Source organism: Hypanus sabinus, chromosome 22 (assembly GCF_030144855.1).
Source record: "Hypanus sabinus isolate sHypSab1 chromosome 22, sHypSab1.hap1, whole genome shotgun sequence".
NCBI lineage: Eukaryota > Metazoa > Chordata > Chondrichthyes > Myliobatiformes > Dasyatidae > Hypanus > Hypanus sabinus.
This window is the reverse complement of record NC_082727.1, coordinates 46105418-46118145: the sequence shown is the minus strand read 5'-3', so window position 1 is coordinate 46118145 and position 12728 is coordinate 46105418. Positions and strand designations below refer to the sequence as shown.

Genomic DNA, 12728 nt, shown 5'->3' with positions numbered 1-12728 from the left:
TATCAGCTCTGAAGCCTGAGCAGTAGCTGACATCTGCAAGAGTGAGTCTTTCAGAGATTGTGCATTTCAGGGCATAGACATGAGAATGCAAGTAGAGAGAAACTGAGTGATAGCTAGACAAAGAAGGAAAAGAAAAATCAATGAAGAAGTTATATTAGAAAATTGTGCAGGTCTTTTTGTAGCTGAAGGCATGATTTCAAAGGTTCATTTCATTATCAAAGTTTGCATGCAGAATACAACTCTGAGATTTGTCTTCTCCAGACAGCCGTAAAATACAGAAAGGCATAGAAGTAGTTGAATGACAGACATTAATTCACCCCCACATGAAATGAAGAAACTTGCAAACCTCGAACCCCTCCCTCGCAGAAAAATTAACAGATCACCCAAACCCCCAGCCTGCCAAAGAGTGGGCAAGGACATGAAAAAAGCATAGAACTGAAAACTGAAAAAGGCAAATATGAACGACAATCAAATCCATAAATCTCAGAATTTTGATAGCATCTCCAAGAGCATCAGGACCCAGCAGCCCCTCTCAAAGTCCCTTTGAAGGGAAGCAACGTGAACCAGCAGCCTTTCCGAGAACCACTTGCTATCCTCCGCATTTGCCTCGCTATTTCAATCCTCCTCGAAGCTTCACTCAGTGAGAAATGCAGTCCATCATGGCCACTCACCTTATCTCTGAGCTTCTCCTTGTGGCAGCTTGTGCTCGCATTTCATTTTGTTGTGGTTTAATTGACTCCCCGGGCCAGGGTCAAGGAGTCAAGGACGTTCTAGAGGGGTGAGTAGTGGGGTAGGGGTGGCAGCAGATAGTATGCTCCTTATTAGCACTAACAGCATAAATGGACAAAAGATAAAGGCTGCGGACAGATTCTGAGGAGCTTGGGAAAAAGTGATTAAGTGGAACTCAGTGGGTCCTCCAGATTATGCCTGATCTATCATGCTGCTGAGTGTTGTACTGGAAGGATAATACAGGTAAATGTGTGAGTGAGACGTTCAGATTTGTGGGGAATCTGTACCGATTTAGGAATGTCTAAGCTCAGCAGGGCTAGGACCAATATCCTTGTTTCTCAAGCTGCAGTAGATGATGGTGGTGTGGTTAGACTAGCTTGGCAGGTTGATGGGAGAATGAGTCACAAAGCATGGAAATGGGCCTTTTAGCCAACTGAGCTATCGAACATCCTCTTACGCTGATCCTACACTCGTCCCTTACTGTTCTTCCTTTATTACCATCAACTGTCCCCTTTCTACAGTTGGGGACATGCGGAGAAGAGGGAACCAGAGCAGAACATTAGGAGGAAGATTGTAAGACAGAGAACACAAAGATTACAAATAGATTTAAAAATAAGTATTCTGGTTGTGCTTAATGGTATATACTGTATCTAAATGCAATGAATGTAGGAAGGAAGGTAAACGAATTGATAGCATTGATAGAAGTATGATATTGCAGCTATTGTGGAAATTGTGACAAAGAGTGACAGGACTGAAAGCTTAAAATCCATTGTTATAGAAATAGGGAGAATAAAAAAGAGGAGCGATAATGTTAATTAAATAAACAATCACAGCTTTGAGAAGCAAAGAAATATGAAAAAGGATCATCAAAAGAGGCTATAAAGATTACTAATCAATAAAGTATCATTCCCAATGAGGAGAATGTACTACAGACCTGTAAACTGTTGAAAGGAATTAGAAGAGCAACATTTTACCCAAATCTCTGGCAAATGTCAAGGCACAAGGCAGATAGTAATTGTAGGTGATTTCAATCACATTAATGGTCAGTATGAAAGGAACAGAAAACAGAAAATTCCTAAAATACATTTAATCAGGGTACAGCAAACTGAACAGGAAGGTTTGCAATTTAGTTCTAAGGAATGAAGCTGGGCAGGAGGAAGGGGTATGTGTTTGTGATCATAATTCACTTATATAAGACATGATTATGGTGAAGGAAAAAGTTTAAAATAGATACTATTATAATATAAAATCAGTTCTAAATTGGGCTGAGGTCAGATTTTAATCAAGTGTGAAATGATTTTGCAGAGATAGCTTTGAAACAGTCACTTGAATGTAAATCAGTTTCCAAACAATGGGAGGCATTTATGAAGGAGATTCAATGGATTAGAATGAACACGTGAAAAAGGTGGGACATCCCAAACTGAGAATCTCCTGATCAACACACTGCACAAAGCTGAAGGGAAGCATATCGGACATCAATACAGCAGGAAATCAATTTATAAGGAAAATTAGAACAGCAAGGAGATTAAAAGCTATTTTTTTTCTATGTGAAGAGCAAGAGAATAACTAAGAAAATACTAAATCCAACAGGAGGCCAAGTAAATATCTAAAGTGTTGACTCAGAGTATATGAGTGAGGTTTGTTAATGAATATTTTCCACAGTTTTCTTGTAAAAGGACAGTGATCACATTGTTGTCATTAAGGTGAACACATGTGAAATATTGGATAGCATAACTATAATCAAGGAAGTATTAAGTTGTTTAGAATCTTTAGAAATAGGTTAGCTACTAAACCCAAATGAAACATATCCCATTTATTAGAAAATACACGGGTATACAAATTTGACCACAGTTCACAAATACTCCCATTGCTACAGGACAATTGCTGGCAGGTTAGAGGACTGATAGTTGTTTAAAAAGTGAAAAAAAATGTAGACCTAGTAATGTCAGGTCATTTAACTTAAATACAGACGTGAAAATTATTGAAATCCATTCTGGAAGTCAGTTAAATGTTAAAAGTTAAGTTTATCATCATACGCACAGTTACAATGAAAAACTTGCAGCAACATTTTAGAAGCATATGGCATCAGGTGAGCTGTATTCACAAGAAAATAATCATAAATTAAACATAAATTAATCAGAATTAGGAACATAATTAGAAGAAAAATAGTCTGTTATAGTGCAAGATGGTTAAAGAAGTCACAGTGTTGCTATGCTGATGAAATAATTAGGGTTATGCAGGTTGACTCAAGGTTAGGAACATTGCTGTCCTTTAATAAGGCATGGGTTAACTCAGGGTAGTCAGTGTGGATTTAACTAGATTTAACTGGATTTAACTGCATCTGTTTAACTAGACTGAATGTTTTGCAGAGGGAAAAGGGATGGTAGATGAGGTCAGTACATTATGCGTGATCTACTTAGGTTTTCGCAAGGATTTGACAAGTTTCTGCATGGCAGGGTGGTCGTTAAACAAAAGCACATGGGATCCAAGGAAGAATTGTATCCCATGTTGGCTCAGTGACAGTAAGCAGAGATTAATGACTGATAGATGTTTTTGTAACTAAGAAGCTATTATCAGAGGTTCCACTAGATTCATTTCCTTGTTTTATGTAGTGTACAGTATATTAATGATTTAGAGTACCATCTCACACATTATGTCCAATAAGTGCTCAGTGGGATGTCGGTCACTTAAATTCTTTGCTGCTGGCTCTGAGAAATGCATGGTGTGAGTTTGTGATGTTTGTAACTTTCCCAAGCAGACATAAAAGTGACAGTGACTACTTTTCTGCAACCTTCTCAGTACCATAAAGGATGAAAGGAACTCTTGAACATCATGCAGGTAAGTTGCCCACCTAAGTAATTACTACTCAATGAGCCAACTTAGTGAAAAGAAGTCTTAATACTCAAGGCTCAGGATGCCTACTGGCTGTTAAAATTGGTATTGGGTTTGGTTGCACAAAGATACAGTAAAAGGCTTCTCTTGCACACTGATCACACCGATCAAATTATTGCAAAGTGCATTGAGCTCGAATGAGGTAAACCAATAACAATGCAGAATAAAGTGTAAAAGCTACCAGTGGTGTGCAATACAGGTAAACACTGAAGTGCAAGGTCATTGTGAGGTCAAGAGTCCATCCTATTGTACAAGAGGTCTGCTCAGTAGTCTGATACAGAGGGATAGAAGCTGTATGGTGTGTGCTTTCAGGCTTTTCTACCTTCTGCCTGTTGGAGGGCGGAGAGGATATCCAGGCTGGTTGGGTTTGTGATTACGCTGGCTGCTTTACTGAGGCAGCGAGAAGTATAGATTGGGTCCGTTGAGGGGAGGCTGTTTCCTGTGAAGTGTTGAGCTGTATGCACAACTCCCCGCTGTTTCTTGTAGTCACGTGCAGAGCAGCTACCACACTGAGCTGTCGTGCATCCGGACAGAATGAGAACACTTTCCATGATGCACGGATAAGAAATGGTAAGGGTCAATGAGGACATGCCATATTTCTTTTTGCCTCATGAGCTTTCTTAGCCATGACATCAGCATGGTTGAACCAGGATGATGTTCACTCGGAGGAACTTGAATCAGAATCAGTATTGGGTTTATCATCATTGGCCTATGCTATGAAATTTGTTCTTTTGCAGCAGCAGAACATTACAACACATAATAATAAAAAATACAAAAAGTATATATAGAAAAAGGAGATTCAATTAAATAAGTAGAACAAAAAGAATGGAAAAATACTGAGTTTGTGTTCATGGATTCATTGTCCATTCAAAAATTTGATTGTCAAGGGGAAGAAGCATTTCCTGAAATGGTGAGTTTGTGTCCTCAGGCTCTTGCGCCTCCTTTTTGATGGTAGCAATGAGAAGAGGACCTATGCTGGGTGATGGGGGTCCTGATTGATGGATGGCTCCTATTTAAGGTATCACCTTTTGAAGGTGTCCTTGATGCTGGGAGGTCCATGCCCTTGATGGAGCATGAGCCTGCTGAGTTCCTCCAGCGTTTTGTGTGTATTGCTTGGATTCCCAGAATCTTCAGATTTTCTCGTCTTTGTACTATAGCATATTCCCTCCCTTGTTTCTCCTTTCCTATCCCCTTCCCTGCCCCAGCTATGTCCCATCTGCCCAGCATCCATCCATGATCTGGTTCACTTATCTCCTACCTGCCTCTCTCTGTCCTCTCCCCCAGCTCCATCTGTCTATTTCTCTCTCGTTTCTGTCAGGAAATTCCGAGGAGGCTTGATCCAAAAAGCAGAGACAGCAAAATAAAAACATGAGGGGCCGCAAACCAAGAGAGAACAGAAACTAAGCACAACAGACAACTAGGAGCAACTGGTTGAGGTTAGTTGGTTTGATAAGTGAACAAGGACTGTCGACACATGATGAACATAATGAGACTGGTATGAGCAGTAGGTGAATCCTACCAGCTGGGTGGAAACTGGGAGATGCCTATAGGAGCACATCATGTCTACTTCCCATACACCTGCCTCATCCGATCTCACTTATCACCTACCAACCTCAGACTCAGACCCTCCCTGACCTTGCTCCATTTGCCCGTCATCTGGTTCCACACTATTCTCCCTCCTCCCACTCACTGGCTACCTTCTGTCTGTGTTTCAGTCCTGATGCAGCATCTCAGCCTGAAATGATTGTGCCTCCACAGATGCTGCTTGACTGGCCAAGCTCCTCCAGCAGTTAATTGTTTGCTCCAGATTTCCAGCTTCTGCAGACTCCGCTGCCTCTCCTTGCCCCATACCCACTTCATTTCATGCAGGGCACTCTTAAGGTATGAGTTGTGACTTCATTGCGATAAACTGAGTGTCCAGAAGATGCTAACAATGCTGTTGAAGATAGCAAAACTTCAATATGTGCCTATTTCCTTGAGTTGGAAACACTACTTGAAGCCAGTGAGTGATGGTAATATTAGCCTGCAGTCCAAAGTGTGGGTATTTCCTTGCTAAAATTAATGATTACAGTCACTCCACAGGACCTTGGACTTCGCTAGAAGGGATGGGTGATCATGTTGAGAGGAGTTACTCGCGATTTATTTTAATGCCTGAGAGATGCAGCTTTACAAGATAAACAGGAAGGAAGAGACTCTCCATCATCAGCAAGTTGCTGGGCAAATACTAAAGCAGTAGGTGGAGACAGTATGAAAACCCACTTGAGGAGTCGAAGCCAAAGGGCTCAAATAAGGCGGTAGGAAAGTTTAGTCAGCTCCCATGTGCAGTTAAAGTCAGAGAATACATGATTGCACCATTAAACCCATACACATAGCCCAAAGGATCACAGCCACATGACTCACCTACCAACAGGACTTCTTCAGTCCGTGTGACCCATAATATGGTCTCACATTCTCAGTGGAGTGAGCACACCATGAGACCATAAGATATGGCAGCAGAGCCAGGCTACCCGGCCCAGCAAGTCAGCTCCAACAGTTCATCATAGCTGATCCATTTCCCTCTCAGCTCTGACCACCTACGCAACATCCGCCGGAAAATGCAAAACCTCCCAGTGGCCACCCACTTCAATTCTATTTCCCATTCTGACATGTCAGTCCAAGGCCTCCTCTACTGCTGTGATGCCCTGACTAATCAACCTTTGCCTTAAACTGTCAGGGTCCGGTCAGTAATCCGCATTCCGGGTTTTGATCCGGTCTGAGGGCTCCGGACTCCGGGTCCTGCAGTTATCCCTCCCGTCACCCGTGATCTAGTTAGGACCCTCCTGGCTCGAGGAGGCACACCTGTAACTCATTGAGCTGCAGGGGCCTTGGGACTGGGACCAAGCGGGTGGTCGTTTTGTTCTGTTTCTCTGCCGGCTCCGAACTCTTCTCTGCATTCTATTATCCTGCCCGGGCTCAGATCTACTCCTCATTGTGCTTCTCTGCCCCATACCAGTAATGCCAGGTTGGTCCTCTCCCCCACCTTTCTTCCCATGCGCTGGGGTCCCTTCTCTGCTCGTTTGTGTTGTTCGCACGGTCGCACTGTCTGCCGGCCGTTCCCGATTTTCATGTTATCATGACTGTTGTGTTGGTCACCCTGGACCTATGCCCGTTCCTACCCCTTGCCTCCGTCGGGCGGGTCCGGCCGACCTGCCACTGCCCAGCAGTGGTTCTGCCCGTTCCTATCCCTTGCCTCTGTTGGGCGGATCCGGCCGACCTGCCGCGGCCCAGTGGGGTTCTGCCCTGTCCTCCTCTTCTGCCTGAACTCTGGGATCGTGCCCCACACCCACCTAGGGGTTCGCGTCATGCGCAGGCCTCCGGTGTTTCCACCTGGGAGGCGGCCCTACCCAGGATATATGCGGCCCGCCCAGGGAGGGCTCTCAGTCAGCTTATCTAGCCACCTAGACCTGTCTGTCTGCCTACCTGAACCCCGGGGACCTGCCTGCCTGAACCCCGGGGACCTGTCTACCTGAACTCGAACTCAGGGAGCCCGCTCCGCTCTGCCTGCCTGCCTGAACTCTATCTACCTGAACCCCAGCTCTACCCTTAAGTGCCATGGCATCCCCATCCTGCCCTCCCCCTAGTACTTCAGTGTCTGCGTCCTGCGTTTGGGTCCATCCGGCCACGCTCCTGACATAAATATACCCGGAGACTTGGCCTCCACAGCCACAGGTGGCAAAGAAATTGACAGATTCTCTACATTCTGGCTGAAGAAATTCCTCCTCATCTCCCTTCCAAACAACCTATTCTGAGTCTGTGCCCTCTGGTCCTAGTCTCCCCCACCACAGGAGACTCTCCTCATCCACTCCAACAAAGCTTTTCAACATTCAATAGGTTTCAACAAGATCCTCCTCATTCTTCTGAATTCTGGTGAATACAGACCAGCCATCAATCGATCCTCATATGGTAAACCTTAGACTCCTGGAATCAATCTCATAAACATCCTCTGAACCCTCTCCAATGTCAGCACATCCTTTCTTAGATAAGGGGCCCAAAACTATTCACAATACTCCTAGTGACGCCTCACCAGTGCCACATAAAGCCTCAACATTGCATTCCTGCTTATATATCTGGTCCTCCCGAAATGAATGCTAACATTGCATTTGCCTTCCTCTCCACAGTCTCAACCTGCAAATTAACCTTTAGGGACTCCCAAGGCCTTTGAACCACAGATTTTTGAACTTTCTCTCCATTTAGAACGTTGTCTATACTTCTATTTCTTTACCAAAATGCATGACCGTACACTTCTGGACATGAAATTTCATTTGCCCCTTCCTTTGCCCATTCTCCTAATCTCTCTAAGTCCTTCTGCAGCCTCCTTGTTTCCTCAACACAGCCTGCCCCTCCAACTATCTTCAGATTGTCCGCAAATCTGGGCACAAAGCCATCAATTCCGTCATCTAAACAATTGACATATAACTTAAAAAGAAGCAGTCCCAGCATGGCCTCTGTGGAACATTACTCTGTGGCAGCCAACCAGAAAAGACTCCTTTACTCCTATTTTTTTGCATCCTGCCATCAACCAATGGTCTATCCATGCTAGTATCTTTCCTGTAGTACCATGGGCACTTAACTTGTGTGGCATCTTGTCAAAGGCCTTCTGAAAATCCAAGTACACAACATCCACGAATTCTCCTTGGTCTATCCTGCTTGTTATTTCTTCAAGGAATTCCGGCAGATTTTTTAGGCAGGACTTTCTCTTAAGGAAACAATACTATTTTATCATTTTCCTTCAAGTTCCCCAAAACCACATCCTTAACAATTGACTCCAATAACTTCACAGCCACTGAGGTCTGGATGACTGGCCTATGATTTCTTTTATTCTGCCTCTTTCCCTTCTTGAAGAGTGGAGTAGCATTTGCAATTTTCCAATCCTGTGAAACTATGCTAAGATCCATCGATTCTTGAAAGATCATTACAATCTCTTCAGCCACCCCTTTCAAAACCCTGCTGTGTAGACCATTTGGTCCAGCTGATTTATCTACCTTCAGATCTTTCACTTTCCCCAGCACCTTCTCCCTAGTAATGGCAACTGCACTCAGTTCTGGCCCCTAACACTCCTGAACTTCTAACATCCTGCTCATGTCTTCCATGGTGAAGACTAATGCAAAATACTTATTTATTTTGTCCATCATTTCCTTGTCACCCATTACTACCTCTCCAGAATCATTTTCCAGTGGTCTAATATCTACTTTGGCCTCTCTTTTAGTTTGTGTATCTGAAGAAACTTTCAGTATCCTCTTTAATATTATTGGCTAGCTTACCTTCGTATTCCACCTTTTCCCTCCTTATGACTTTTTTAGTTGCCTTCTGTTAATCTTTAAGAGCTTCCTAATCTTCTAACTTCCCACTAATATTTCCTCTATTATCTGCCCTCTCTTTGGCTTTTATGTTGGCTTTGACTTCTCTTGTTAGCCATGGTTTGTCATCCTGTCTTTAGAAAACAACTTCTTCTTTGGGATGTATCAATCCTGCGCCTTTCAAATTGCTCCCTGAAATTCCAGCCATTCCTGCTCCACTGTCATCCTGCCTAGTGTCCCCTTCCAATCAACTTTGGCCAGCTTCTCTCTCATGCCTCTGTAATTCTCTTTACTTCACAGTAACAGTGATACATCTGACTTAAGCCTCTCCCTCTGAAGTTGCAGGGCAAATTCGATAAGTCATGATTACAAACTCCTAAAGGTTCATTTACCTTAAGTTCCCTAATCAATTCCAGTTCATTGCACAACACCCAATTCAGAATAACTTATCCCCATGTGGGCTCAGCCACAAGCTGCTCTAAAAAGCCAACCTGTAGGCATTCTACAAATTTCCCCTCTTCGGATCCAGTGCCAACCTAATTTTCCCAATCTACCTGCATATAGAAATCCCTGATAACTATCATAACATTGCCCCTTTGACAAGCCTTTTCTATCACCATTGTAATTTGTAGCCTACCTTCCGGCTACTGTTCAGAGTCGTGTATATACAGTAACTCTAATCAGGGACTTGCTACCTTCACCATTTCTTAGCCTTACCCACAAAGATTCTACACCTTCCAATCCTATGACACCTCTTTCTAAGGATTTGATTTTTTTTTACCAACAGAGCCACAACACCCCCTCTGCCAACCCTGTCTTGTGCTTTTGATGCATCTCCTCGCCTTTCTTATCATAAGAACTGATGCACCATCAATAATTCCTGGAGACGTGAGGCGAGATATAGGCTTTTATTGGCTGGAAGAAAGAACAAGCAGCAACTGACCACCACAATACATCCTGGATACTGAGGCCGGGGCTGTGTCTCCAATTGCCTTTATACCGTGGTCCATGGGAGGAGCCACAGGGGCAGTGGGAGGAGCCACAGGAGCAGTCAGCGGGGGGGGGGGGGGGGCATATCCAGACAGTTATATGTAGTTCACCACAAGAACATAAGAAATAGGAGCAGGAGTAGGCCATCTGGCTCATCACGCCTGCTCTGCCACTCAATAAGATCATGGCTGATCTGACCGTGGACTCATCTCTACCTGATACCTCACCCAAGCCTGATGAGACAAACTCAACACCTCCCCTCTCTAACTATCAAGCAGACAGTTTAAGCATCTGCGTTGTCTTCAACAATGTGCTAACTTTGTGTTGTTTCATTTCAGATAACCAGGAACTGCAATGTGCACAGCAAAGGAACAATGGTGATAGCATCCTGTTACCGTTTTCCCACCTGATTATGCATGGACATCATATTGTATGGGTATAGGAATCTCATTTACTGACACAATAGATACAAGTGATCTGTATCCAGGACAACAAGAAAGAGTAGACCAGATGCAGCAGTGCTTCCAAGGAGCATGGACCTCTTGAGCTGATGACTTTTGTGACCTCCTACACCTGCCATTTTGTCAGTCCATTTCCAGTTGATCAAGACTGTTTTTTGTGAAAATACAGTGCAATTCAAAAATGGGCTTCCCAAGCTTGAAAAAAAAGCGAAAAAATGTAGATGCTGGAAATCCTCCTGAAGGGTTTCGGCCTGAAACGTCAACTATACACTTTTCCTAGATGCTGCCTGGCCTGCTGAGTTCCTCCAGCATTTTGTGTGTGTTTCCAAAGCTTGAGCTGTTCATATCAGAGAATATATACAGTAACCCACCTGAAATTCTTACTCTCCACAGATATTTTCGAAACAAGAAACCCCATGATTGGAAACATCTGAACCCCAAAGGCCCACTCTCCCACACACGAGCAGCAGCAGAAGCATTGACCCATCTGTGCCAACAGAAACACCGACCCCCTCTAGCCCCTACCGTGCAAGCAAAAAGCACCCCAAGTAGATCTAGAGTCCATCAAAAACTACAGTCCATAACACAGCATCTCAGACAGTCTCTCTCTCTCTCTCTCTCCGTCGAGCGAGAGAGAGATCACTCCTGTAACAACAAGAGTGGAGACCAGCAATTTGCTGTCCTGATGTTACAATCTTCTACATCACTTCATGTGGACCGTCAGGCTCTCACTCTCCATCAAGAGAGAGGGAGGGTGAGGGGGGGATGATGTTGGAATCACTGGAGTTCAGAGTAAGCATACGATGACAATATACAAAACCTCTGTCTCAATGTTTCGGTCTCCCATGATGCTTCAGTCAGTGAAATTGGCAAGGAACCGGCCGCTCCCCAAAGGTACATGTTTCCCAGACTGTTCCTGGAGATAGCTAATGGCCAGGCCACACAGCCAGTCCAAAAACCCACCACTTGTGAAGAACCATAGTTTGAAGTGTAGATCACAGAATCTGACAGAACCCCAACCACCTTGTAAAGAAAAGAAAGATATAAGAGAAGAATAAGCTGTTTCATGGACAAACTGGAAGAAGTCACCTGGGTCTACAAAAACCAGTGGCTCCGTCTTTCCTAGTTCCTCCTTCTTCAGGGTCATCAGCAACCAGCCATGCTGCAGCTTTTGGGCAGAGCACAGGCTAGATTACTAAGGCAGTCTGAAGCATAAGATGATAGGCAGTATAGGTATGCACAAAGATGATGTGGATGGTTAGCTGAAAGCTAACTATTGAGACTGTCAGTAACTTCAAATGTTTCTGATATTTGTGACAAAAGCAATACCCACAAAGTGCTGGAGAGGTTCAGCAGGTCAGACAGCATCTATGGAGATAGATGAAAAGTCGGCATTTTAGGCCGAGGCACTTCATCAGAACTGGAAAGGAAGGGGGACGATGCCAGAATAAAATGGTGGGGGGAGGGGCAGGAGAACTAGCTACAAGGTGATAGATGAAGCCAGGTGGGTGGGAAAGGTCAAGAGCTGGAGAAGAAAGAATCTGATAGGAGAGGAGAGTGGACCTTGGGAGAAAGTGAAGAAGCAGGGACACTGGGGGAAGTGATAGGCAGGTGAGGTGAAGATGTAAGAGGCCAGAGGAGGGAATGGAAGAAAAGGGAATGAGGAGAGGGAAAACAAATAACAGAAGGAGATTTTGATGTGCATGCCATCTGGTTGGAGGCTACCTAGACAGAATATATGGTGTTGCTCCTGTACCCTGAAAGTAGTCACATCGTGGCAGAAGTAGAGGCCTTGAACCAACCTGACAGAACGGGAATGAGGAAAAGAAGTAAAATGGTTGGCCCCCGGAAATTCCACATTTTTATGATGGAGAGGAGGTGCTCAACAAAGCAGTCCCCAGTTAACGTTCTGTCCCAAAAAATGTAGAGGAGGCCACATCAGGTATGATAAGACAATGCCAACAGATTCACATGTGACGTGTTGCCTCACGTAGAAGAGTTGCTTGGGGCTCTGAACAGAGGTGAGGAAGAAGGTGATTGGGCAGGTGTAGTATTTCCGTCAGGTGCGTGCCAAGAGGGAGGTTAGTGGAGAAGGACAAATGGACAAGGAGATCATAGAACAATCCCCGTGGAAAGCACAGAGTAGATACGGTGTAAAGATGTGTTTGCTGGTAGGATCCCATTGAAGATGGTGGAATTTGCAGAGAATAATGTGTTTATTGCAGAGGCTCATGGGGTGGTAGGTGAAAACGAGAAGTTCTAACCCTTTTAAAATGGTGGGAAGATGGGGTGGCACAGATGTCCGGGAAATTTAGGAGAT

At 44.2% G+C, this 12728-nt stretch overlaps 1 long non-coding RNA gene across 1 annotated transcript; it reads left to right on the top strand.

The window, feature by feature from the left end:
- Positions 1–3171: 3171 nt before the first annotated feature.
- LOC132379776 (uncharacterized) lies at positions 3172–11848 on the top strand. The gene is made up of 3 exons (XR_009507530.1): positions 3172–3567; positions 4940–5057; positions 10286–11848. It is a non-coding gene; the product is annotated as an uncharacterized LOC132379776 (long non-coding RNA).
- Positions 11849–12728: the final 880 nt, after the last annotated feature.